Raw genomic sequence first — 11,576 nt, 5'->3', positions numbered from 1 at the left:
TATCTTCCATGATAATTAGGTATTTCACTTGCTCTTGGGCCATATTATTGAGCAGTTTTGTGTTGCTTTTGGCCTGGTTTTATGGATCCAATAATTTTGAAGGAATTTCTACATAGTTTTATTATCCTGGCTCTCTGAAGCCATGTGAATGTATTTTGTCCTAGGCTTCAGGTAGGTAGCTTGATTTATTCTAAAAATCCAGCTGAAGAGTGGAGAATTTCCAGTCCATATTCACAGAAGTGTCAGGGATGTCCTGTTCTCTGCTTATGCAAGAAATCCAGTGCCAGCAACCTTGATTCTGATCCATCAAGAGCTTAAAATCCCCAACCCTGGAGAAGGCCCCAGAGGATGTTATGGATCCCCAGAAAATATAGCTACTATAGAAAACAAGCTCACATATAATAAGTATAGTATGGTACTAGCCACTAGTGATAGAATACAAATGAATAGAACAGAAGTTGAAAGAATATACAACATCCAATAACTAAAGAATTTTTTTTTCATGTAAGAGAAGGATTCTATACAGATATATTAGATAATGCTTAGTAATTGCTTTTTCCAATGTTCAAATAAACATTAAAAAAATCAAATGAGTGTCTGTCAGTGTGAGTAGTTCTATTTATTCTGTTACTTATATACATTGTCACATGTATGTGACAAAAATGGATTAAGTTTTCCATTTGATTTTATTTCCAGATATCCCCTCCCTTTATTTTTGACTGTTTTTAAATTTGTATGTTTTATTTTTATTGTTTGAGTGCTCACATCTGAAACAAATATTATAGTTTATTGATAGAAACAGTGAGCTATTATTTCAAAAACTGTAAAAACAAAACAAAATGGACAAACCAACTAACCAATCTCTGGTAAATCTAGCCAAAATAAGCCCAAGAAAACACAAACATAATATTAGCAAAGAAAAGGGATGTAAAACGAAAATAATAATTTTAAAATAAAGTTTATTTCCTGCAAATAAAAGCTTCAAAAAGATGTTTTTGTTGGAAAATACAAACAACTGGATTTGGCTGAATAAAATCTAGTAAGTCTAAATTGATTAATATTCATTGAAAAGCTAAAAATTTATCAAACATCCAGTAAAATGGCTCTGGGCCCTGTTAGTTTTCTCAAAAAAACAAAATTATCAACTAATTAAAGTTAAAATCTATATTATTTAACTGCTGCAAATCTCTTAAAAGCATCCTTTGATACAATAAACTTGATAAATTTATCACATGATAATGGGCCAATCTCTCTGATAACACAAATTCAAATGATCTATGAAATATCAAATCTGCAGTACATTAAAAGAGTAATATACTTGACCAAATTTATTCAGGAACACAAAAATTATTCAATATTAGAAATATGAAAATTTAATTTTAGTAGATAATGAAAAGGCATTGTCTAAATTTCAAAATTATTTCTGATTAAAATTCTTAGTGTGCTGTGAAAGAAGCATACTTTCTTAATTTGGCAAGGAATATTTTTTAGAAATCTTAGCAAATACAATGTTTAGTAATGAAATATCAAAAGTAATAACACTAAAGTCATTAGTTAAATTTTTTTTTCTGTTACTACTACTATCAGTCAACAATGTTTGGAGTTTCTGACCATTGAAAAATGTAAGAAAAAGAAATAAAGTATTTATATTGGGGAAAATGTACAATCACTTTACCAAAAATTATGTAACTTCCTTGGAGCCAAACCAAGAAAATTATTTGACATATTAATAGCAATGGAAAATAGGCATAGGAAAACAATCAATTCAAGAATAACACACCAAAAATCAATAACACGTCAGAAAATGAAATGCTAGAGATGACTTATTAACAACACTAATAAACATAAGTAGAAATAAATCTAACAAAAAATTCCATGAGCTCTTTAATAAAATATAACTGAAATACAAAAGAAACATCATATCGGGGAGACAGTATGAATGACAAATTATAATAAAGTTATGACCACTACAACTGAAAAATAAATATAGCATCTTCAGAACATTGAACATTAATTTTAAATTTCATTTAGAAAATAAATAAGATCAACCAAGAAAAATATGAAAAAGCTTAATGAAGTCTAGTCCTGTAATTTATTAGGACATATTACAAAAGTAATAAATGTACCATGAGAAAATAATGTTTATGTGGGGAACACTTTGTGAAATAACATCATGATAAAAACCATGAAGAAGATGAACAGAAGGGACCATATAAACGTGTAAAAGACAAATGGCAAAAGGAGAGAATTTTTAAAATTAATTTATTTATTCACGAGAGAGACAGAGACATATGCAGAGGGAGAAGCAGCCTCCCCACAGGGAGCCTGATGCAGGACTTGATCCCAAGACCCAGGATCACACCCTGAGCTGAAGGCAGACACCCAACTGCTGAGCCACCCAGATGTTCCCAAAAGGAGAGAAATTTAAAAGTCAATATGTTAAATTCTAATACAAATCTGTGAGTAAAGAAAAACCGCATTAAAGAAAATACAAAAAATATGAACATAAAATTCTCCAAACTACAGATAATTGTGAAACATAATTTTAAAAATGTACTCAAGGGGAACCTGGGTGGCTCAATCAGTTGAGTGTCTATCTTTGTCTCAGGTCATGATCTCAGGGTCCTGGGATCAAGCCCCATGTTAGGCTCCTGTTCAGCAGTAAGCCTACTTCTCCTTCTCCCTCTGCCCCTACTCCTGCTTGTCCTCCCTTGCCCTCTTTCTAATTATATAAATAAATAAATAATTTTTAAAAAATTCCCTCAAACTCACTAATAACTAAATAAAACTAAATTTCACTTAACACTGGTGAAGACTAAAAGGGAAAAAAGTTGGCAATACGATGTATGACGATAGGGAAATAGAGATTTCCATATAATCCTGCTGGAAGTATAAATTGAAATAATATATTTTCCTAGACACTTTTCTCCCAGGAATTTACCCTGCAGAAATATTGCCTCAAGTAATCATAGACACATGTATAATTATGTTACCTTCAGCAAAAACATAATCCAAATATCCATGATTGAGGTACTGGTCAAATGAATTATGATACCTCCATATAATGGAATAGCACACTAAACAGTTAATATAAACAATGGGATGACTATGTGTATTGGTACAGAAAGATGCCCAATATACATTGTCGAGTAAAAAAGCAAGTGCAAGTCACACATACACACTGTGTGATGTATTTTCTGTAGTATGTTTACATACATGTCTGCATAAACACAGTAAAAAAAGCTGGAAGGATAGATACCAAATGCGATCAGTGATTTTCTCAGAGGGAGGGGGTGGATATTTTCATTATTTTCTTCCTTTTCATTAATTTTTTCAGTAATGCCTGTGCTATTATATTAGAAAATATAAAACAAAGAGAAATGAAAATTAAGAATATATGCTATAAATGGGGATTCAAAGGTAAACTTGTGTCTAGTTCTGACTTAAATGCCTGAAGAGAAGAACTTTTGAAAGAAAATTACTTAGGCTAGTCCTAAATATCTGGAATTGGATAGGTTTCACAGAGATTTTTACTCTGCTTCTCCATTAATTTCTCTAGGATTATCTACTGTGCTGATTGATGGTGAGTCCAAAGGGCTGTGTCCAAGGTCAAAATGGCAGCATGAGATGCCAGAGAGTCACCAAGCCCCAAGCCAAATCCAAGTGCTATAGCAGGATCCCTCAGTCAACAATATCAGGAACTCATGCCCGCCAAGGCAACAGTCTGACCTATTGAACCACTCTTCAATCATCTCTAGTCTTCCGTTGTTTCATGAACCATTGCTGAAAGCCAAGGAAGATGAGAACAGTTCCTATCAGGAAAATCACCTAAGACAGCTCCTAGGTTGGGCAGAACAGATGCTCTAAGGAAGTGAAAAGATATGCTTAATGTAGCAGGACATAGACTTGTAGGGAGTGGAGAGGATATTAGAAATTAACTTCTGTAGCTCTTTTGGAACACAAATCACTTGAGATAGAAGCAGAAATTCCCTTAGAGAAAACTGCTGCAAATAGACTGCAGCCACAAAATAAAGAATAGTCCAGAATATATGGGCAAGCAGGCCTGTCCCTACAAGTAACTGTATATTCTTATGGCCTCTCCTTCAAGGCTAACAAATTTCATTTCCTTTACAGCTTTATAACTCTTCAGAGAGATGATTTTAAAAAACAACACCACTGTCTACACTATTAAAATTTTAGCGCACAGACACACTTGCAAGACGGGATTAGATGGGAGGGAAATCCACATGGTAGTAAAATTATTTTATAAATTATTAACTAGCTGGCATTTTCATTTAAGTAAGAGAATCATGAATTTTTCCCAGCATCGCCTTTTAAAGAGATAATAAAGTTAGGCAGTAAAAGGATTCACAACATCCTGCTGGAACAATAGATGATAAGGTCCAGGCAAATAGTTATTGGCACAAACTTGTCTTTCTTTTTATAGGAAAGGAAATTTCAAGAGTAACACTGCAAACAAAGTAATTTTTATGGAGTGAAAGCAACACTGCAGTAAAATGTGCATTTGGCTGAGGTAGACTACTGGATTTAGGCCCAGCAGTGCTATTTATTAACACATGGAAGAGCATAGCTCATCCTGGGCAGCCTCTTCAAACCCTACACCTCAAGTTCTTTATCAAAAGATGGAATTGAACTAGATACCTCTAGTTATCAAATACAATTACAAGTTTTCACCAAAATGCTATAGGCTATGTATCCACAGCCAGGTTACTTATTCACTGGGAGTTAAGTAATGTTGGACTGTGGAAGAATACAAAGAAAACCTATCTAAGTAAGGATTTCAAACCTATTAAAATAAAAAATAAAGAAAATGGGAATGAGAAGAAGAAAGGGGGAAGGAAAGAGGGGGAAGAGGAAAAGGAAAGGGAGAGAAGAGGAAAAGAAGGGAAAAGAAGTGAGGAAGTAAATTAAATTTAGAATAATTTCAAGTTTTATCTGAAAACTGATTTTTTAAAAGATTTATTTATTTATTTATTTGACAGAGAGAGGGGGAGAGAGAGAGCGCAAGCAGGGGGAGAGGCAAGCAGAAGGAGAGGGAAAGGCAGACTCCCCACTAAGCAGAGAGCCCGACTGGGGACCCAATCTCAGGACCCGGAGATCATGACCTGAGCCGAAGAGAGACACTTAACCCACTGAGCCACCCAGGACCTCCTGAAAACTAATTTTTATTGACAAGAGTAAGTTGACTGTGTTTTTTTTGATGACATCGTTTTTAAAATGTGCTTTTTTGAATGGATAAGAAGGATATTTTCATGTTGGTATGAAACCATAGTATGTGTTGTTCTTCATTATTAAAACAATACACAGGGATCCCTGGGTGGCGCAGCGGTTTGGCGCTTGCCTTTGGCCCAGGGCGCGATCCTGGAGATCCGGGATCGAATCCCACGTCGGGCTCCCGGTGCATGGAGCCTGCTTCTCCCTCTGCCTGTGTCTCTGCCTCTCTCTCTCACTGTGTGCCTATCATGAATAAATAAAAATTAAAAAAAAAATAAAACAATACACAGAGAGTGTAGTATGTAGGCAAATGGGTCAGGTTTTGTATATGATATACACAAAATATATGCTGAAATATCATATTACTGGGAAGACATTTTGAGTTGTATAATAGAAAAACATCCAGATCAAATAAATTAGAATTGCTATTTTCTCACTGAACAGAGAAAAGTGTTTACAAGAGAAAGAGCATAAAGGAAACTGGTAAGAAATCTAATTTCTTTTAAACTAAGATTTTATTTTTGAATAGTTTTAGTTTTATAGAAAAGTCTCAAAGCTAGTACAGAGGATTCCTAGATACCCTGTACCCAGATTTTCCTATTATTATCATCTCACAGTGTAGGATATAGTTGTAACAAATATTACACAATTGATACATTCGAATTAACCAAAGTCTATGCTTGATTAGACATCCTTCATTTTTACCCACTGACCTCCTTCTGTCCTAGGATTGTATTCAGGATGCCACGTTACGGTTAGTTGTCAGGGCTGCTGAGTTGAGCCTCTGTACTGCCCTGTTTCCCACAGTCTGGTCCCTGCATGAAGCTGTTCCAGTCCTGCAGGCAGAAGCCTTCCATTCCTATCTTTGTTAAGTTGAGCTCGTACCAAAGACTACTGCTGAGGTACCAAGTTATTTCTGAAGTACAGGCTTTCCATGGTGCTCCATTCCAGAAACAGATTTCCTGAGGCCAAGACCCATTTCCTCTTACTTGATTTAGAAATAAAGTGTCTCCCGCTGACCTATGACCTCTGCACTCATGCCCTAATCACTGTCTCTCTTCCGGGCCATATTCTCAAAGGGTGGCCTTAACCCAAAACCTTACCCCTTTGCTATGTGCCTGTGATTCTACATTTGGGCTTCTGCCTTGATCCAATTGAAGATCTTTGTTAAATAACCTGCCTGCTTTACCTCAGGAAGCTGGGAACTTGTTTATTTTTCTGGGCAAATCCTCTACAGGGTATTGGAATCTCGTCCCTGAAATCTAGCACCCTAGTGAAAGCCTTGCTTCCCCAGGGACACCTAGGGCGCTTGTGGCGAGGACCCACCACCCACTGAGACTCTGATATTGTGTCATGGATGTGCCCTTTCACCCCAGTCCTCTGACATGCGTGCCAAGGACTCCCTAGAGGAGGGAGGATAATGATCGCCAGGGGGCTCCCATGGTTCCTGGCACTGAGGGGTGGACTCAGCCAGTTTTCTCTGACTAAATGCCTGTGAGCCTGAGCCTAGCTGTCAGCCTTAAAGCCTGGGTTAGGTTTCCCTGTGCACAGAGTGGGCCCTTCTGTCAAGCCTGGCTCCTCCCTGACTGCCCCACACTGTCAGTCACTGGCTACACTCTGCTAATGAAATACTCTTTCAAATAAACAACTCAACAAAAGGGGGAAATTGAGTCTTTGAGTGACACAAAATTTAGGAACATTTAGGACAATTTCTGACTTTATCTAAGGATGTGTTAAATTCCACACTATATTTTGTGATTTAACTAGCCAAAATTATAATAGTGATGGTATCTAACAGTGATTTTTTTCTTTGTTTAAGGCTACAGAAGTCATAATGGGGAAATGTGGTCAAGGTGAGCCATTTGCTTTAGTTCTTTTAACTGGACATGAAATTGATTAATAAAAATTTGAAAATGAAATAAAAATACTTGGAAATAAAACCATTGCTCATGGAAATACAAAACTATATTCACTTAGGAGTTTTTAAAAAAGATTTTATTTATTTATTCATGAGAGACCCAGACAAAGGGTCAGAGACATAGGCAGAGGGAGAAGCAGGCTCCCTCATGGGGGAACTTGATCCCAAGGACCCCAGGATCTCACCCTGAGCTGAAGGCAGATGCTCAACCACTGAGGCACCCAGACGTCCCTAGGAATTTTTTTTATTTGAAAAATATGAACATGTATTTTTTTTTTACCCAATACCCCAAATCAGATTTAGTAGCCAACATAAATCAGAATTCCTATAACAACTTCCAAAATTGGCTATGTTGATAAATACAACCTAGATGTTTTTCCTTATATTCTATTCATTTTAATTTAGAATAATGTTTACTATTGTTTGATAAAGTTATACTCTACTTATAATTATTGACACTTTTGTATTTAAGTGTTTCTGCCGTCTAGACAGGATACACTTATTTGTATGGTAAATAATAGATAAACGATTAGGTGCCATTTGCTGTTAATGTGATTGATGGATTCCCTATTGCATTACTTCTCTGTTCTTATTTTAGATCCGATGCCAATGATCTCTGTCATTGTACAATGCCTACAATGCCTGCATAAAAATGAATAGGGCTCCTCATGTTTCTGAAATTTGTTCTTTGTGTTTTCTCATTTCACAAAAAAATGATGTTAAAAATTGAAGGGTACAAATGGAGCTTCAAATCAGGATACATTTGATCTATTACCACCTTGCTATATAAAATTTATTTTTCAGAGGCAGAATCTTGGGGCTTTTTAGTGGGAAATAAAAAGGAAAATACTAGTAATGTAAAAGTACCTTTCTGTGGCTGGGTTTGCTGAGGTGATGCAAGATGGTGGAGTGGGGCTTCTTATTCCTTCTGTGCAAGTTCACAGAGCTTGTAAAGGGTGACTGTGATAGAGGCTGAGAATTTCAGGTAACCTCAGGAAGAGTGAAAGGCCTCTGCCCATCAAGCAAATAGCTATGCATCACCTTTACTCACATTAATATCAAAAGAAACATTGATGCTTTATTTCTACCAAGAACAGGACTCAAAGAATAGGCTTAAATTGAAGATGTTATATACATAATACATAATTATATATATATGTACATATACATATTTCATTGTAATCAGATTAAAATTGGAGAAAATATATCCATGATCACAGGATATAATACTAAATAAACCCAGTGTCAAGATCTTGGTTTCTGATACTTTTATCTCCAATAAAAGGAACCAGGCTCCATGGAGAAATGGCTGATTCTAGAACTGGGGCAGGAAATACACAAAATGAGCTTGGAGCATCTTGTAGTGTCATGAAGTAAAAAAGTGCTAAAGACAAAACAGACAAAAAAAACCAACATAACCAAAAAATCCTCAAACACCATCACCACCACCAATAAATCCAAAGATGAAGGTATGCTGAAGGGACCTAGGCGTCACTAGAGGAGCTCTCAATGGCCAAAGCTGAAAGAATTTGAACAAGAAGAGATATAATGTAGTATTGAATTATAATCCAAAGTCTATGACAAATACCTAAGAGTTCATAGTGACATAAATAAATGATTGAATAAATAACTTATCCGTGCAGAATAATTAGACATAGTTTGTATAGACACTGTCCCCTCAAGGAAGTAGAGAATAACTTCCACCCCTTAAGTATGGGCTACTCATAGTGACTTCCTTCCAAAGGGTACAATATGGAAAGGGGTGGAAAGAATCACCTCACAATGGAGAATCTTTAAGAACACTACCTCCACCAAGTGATCAAGCTTAATATCATCAACAATAAATCTGTTGACAGCATGTACCCTTGATATGATGTGATAAAATGGTATTCTACCTCAGCGTTCTTCTTCCCCCAAATCATTAATAACCTCTATAGTGATGAGAAAACATACAAGTACAAATTGAGTAGATTCAATCAAATACCTGACTAGTATTCCTCAAAACTATCAAAGTCTTCAAAAACAAGGGAAGACCGAGAAACTGTCCAGTCCAGAGGATCCTAGGAACACTTGATGGCTAAATGACCACCTAGATGGGAACCTGGAGCAGAAAAAGGACAACATATAAAATGTGAGGACATCTCAATAAAGTATGGGCTTTAGTGAATAATAATGTATCAATATTTACCTATTAGTTGTGACAAATATGTCCTACTAGGTGTTAACAATTGAAGAAACTGGTACAGGGTTTATGGGAACTTTCTGTACTGTATTTACAACATTCCTAAAAATCTAAAACTATTCCAGGATAAAAATATTTAGGGCGCATGGGTGACTCAGTGGTTGAGCCTCTGCCTTTGGCTCCGGTCATGATCCCGGGGTCCTGGGATCGAGTCCCACATCAGGCTTCTCCTGCTTCTCCCTCTGCCTATGTTTCTGTCTCTCTCTCTCTGTGTCTCTCATGAATAAATAAAATATTTAAAAATACATATAATTTAAAATAGTTTTTGAGAAATTTTTAAAAACTTTAAAAAGGTACAAGACCATGATATCACAATAGATAGATGTCGACATTCATAAGACCCTAATAACCCAAGATGCAGACAAAAATTACACATAAAGCTATTCAAAACAGAATTATTCAAGAGAGCAAAACATTAGGGAAAATCAGAGGAAGATAAAAATAAAATGATTATATAGTCTTATGCTATAATATTAGGTAGATATTTGATGTCAATTTTTAAAATATAATGGCATAGGAAAATGCATGTGAAATAATATTGAGTGAAAAAAATAATACAAACTTGTACATATAATATAAACAACAAAGGTATCACAAATACCCAATTAGAAATATAAAAGAATATAACTGGGCAAAAAAAAACTTGTTAATGTTAAAGGAGATATATTTGAAAATAGTTTTCTAATTAATAATACCAAAGTACAGGGCAGCTAGACAAAGGACAACTGACACTCTCCAACATTGTTGGTGAGAGTATATTTTGGTCATGTGTTCTGAGGGAATTTTAGCATTATGTTTTTTACAAAACTTCAAATAAGCACAATATATGTTGCAAGCCCTGAGGACAACTACCCCAAAGACATTCAAAGCCCCTCTTCCTGCCTTTCTCTAATATAGAAACTGAAAGGCTAAGATAACAACCTCCCACACCTGCGTCCCTGGTAATGAGGGTGTGTTACTATGCAATGTAGGTAGATTTCCCAGGGAAGGGCTTTCCCGAACAAATGATGAAGTGTCCCAAGAATAGTTTGGGGACTTTCCTCCTGCTTTGGACCAGCGACACTGACACAAGTATAGGCAAGTGGGGCAGTGGTTTTGCAACACAGAGAAAGCGAACCAAATGCTATTTTGCCAAGCTGGAAATCAGAAAAGACAGGCTCCCTGGTGATGTTGAGCATGAGTATCAGGCTGGCTCTGACCCTTGTTTTTTTTTTTTTTTTTTTTTTTTTGTTTGTTTGTTTGTTTGTTTGTTTGTGGCCTGAGACAAATAGACATCTTTTTTAAACTGCTGTGGTCAGATTTTTCTGTTTCCTGTAGGCAGATGGAATCCTAATGATTGCAACAGAGACAGGGAAACAGTGCTTAAAGAGTGTAACTTGAGTAACTTGCCTACTTCTAGAGGCAGTATAGCAACATGTGATAAAAACTTTTAAATTTTAATATATATATATTTCACCTGTATGTATTTAAGGGAAAAGCTATGGATATGCATAAAGATTCACATATAAGAATATTAATTAGGCCACTGTTAATAATATTAAAAAGGACTCCTTCATGTCCCAACAATGTTATTTACATTATTATTATATAATACTTGGATTATTTATGGCTAATCATCCAATAAAATTATTAACAGTCATTAAAACTTGCATAAATTCACAGGAAAAGTTTCATAATACATATAAGAGGGAGTTTTTTCAAAGAAGTAGGAGCCATCTGATATTCTAATGATGGATTTATTAATATAAACATTATTATGCTATTAGTAAGTATTAATAGATATATTGATATAATAAAATTTAATATATGCCATATATGCCATATAATATGCATAATTTATATAATTATAAATGTAATCATGTGATATAAAAACATATAAGACAAGAAATAAATATTGGCAAGGGTGTAGAGAAAATGGAGCCCTTGTGCTCTGTTAGTAGGATTATATATTGGTAAACAGTATAAGAGTTCCTCAAAAAATTAAAAATAGAAATATGATCCAGTATTTCCATTACTGGATATTAACTGAAGGAAATGAAACACTAACTTGAAAAAATTTCTACACTTCATGTTCTTGCAGCATTATTTATAATTGCCAAGATAGGACAGCCCCGGTGGTGCGGCGGTTTAGTGCCACCTGCAGCCTAGGGCGTGAATCCTGGAGACCTTGGATCGAGTCCC

Source organism: Canis lupus, chromosome 1 (genome assembly GCF_048164855.1).
Source record: "Canis lupus baileyi chromosome 1, mCanLup2.hap1, whole genome shotgun sequence".
Classification (NCBI taxonomy): domain Eukaryota; kingdom Metazoa; phylum Chordata; class Mammalia; order Carnivora; family Canidae; genus Canis; species Canis lupus.
The sequence above is the reverse complement of the archived record's forward strand: the minus strand, read 5'-3'. Positions refer to the sequence as shown.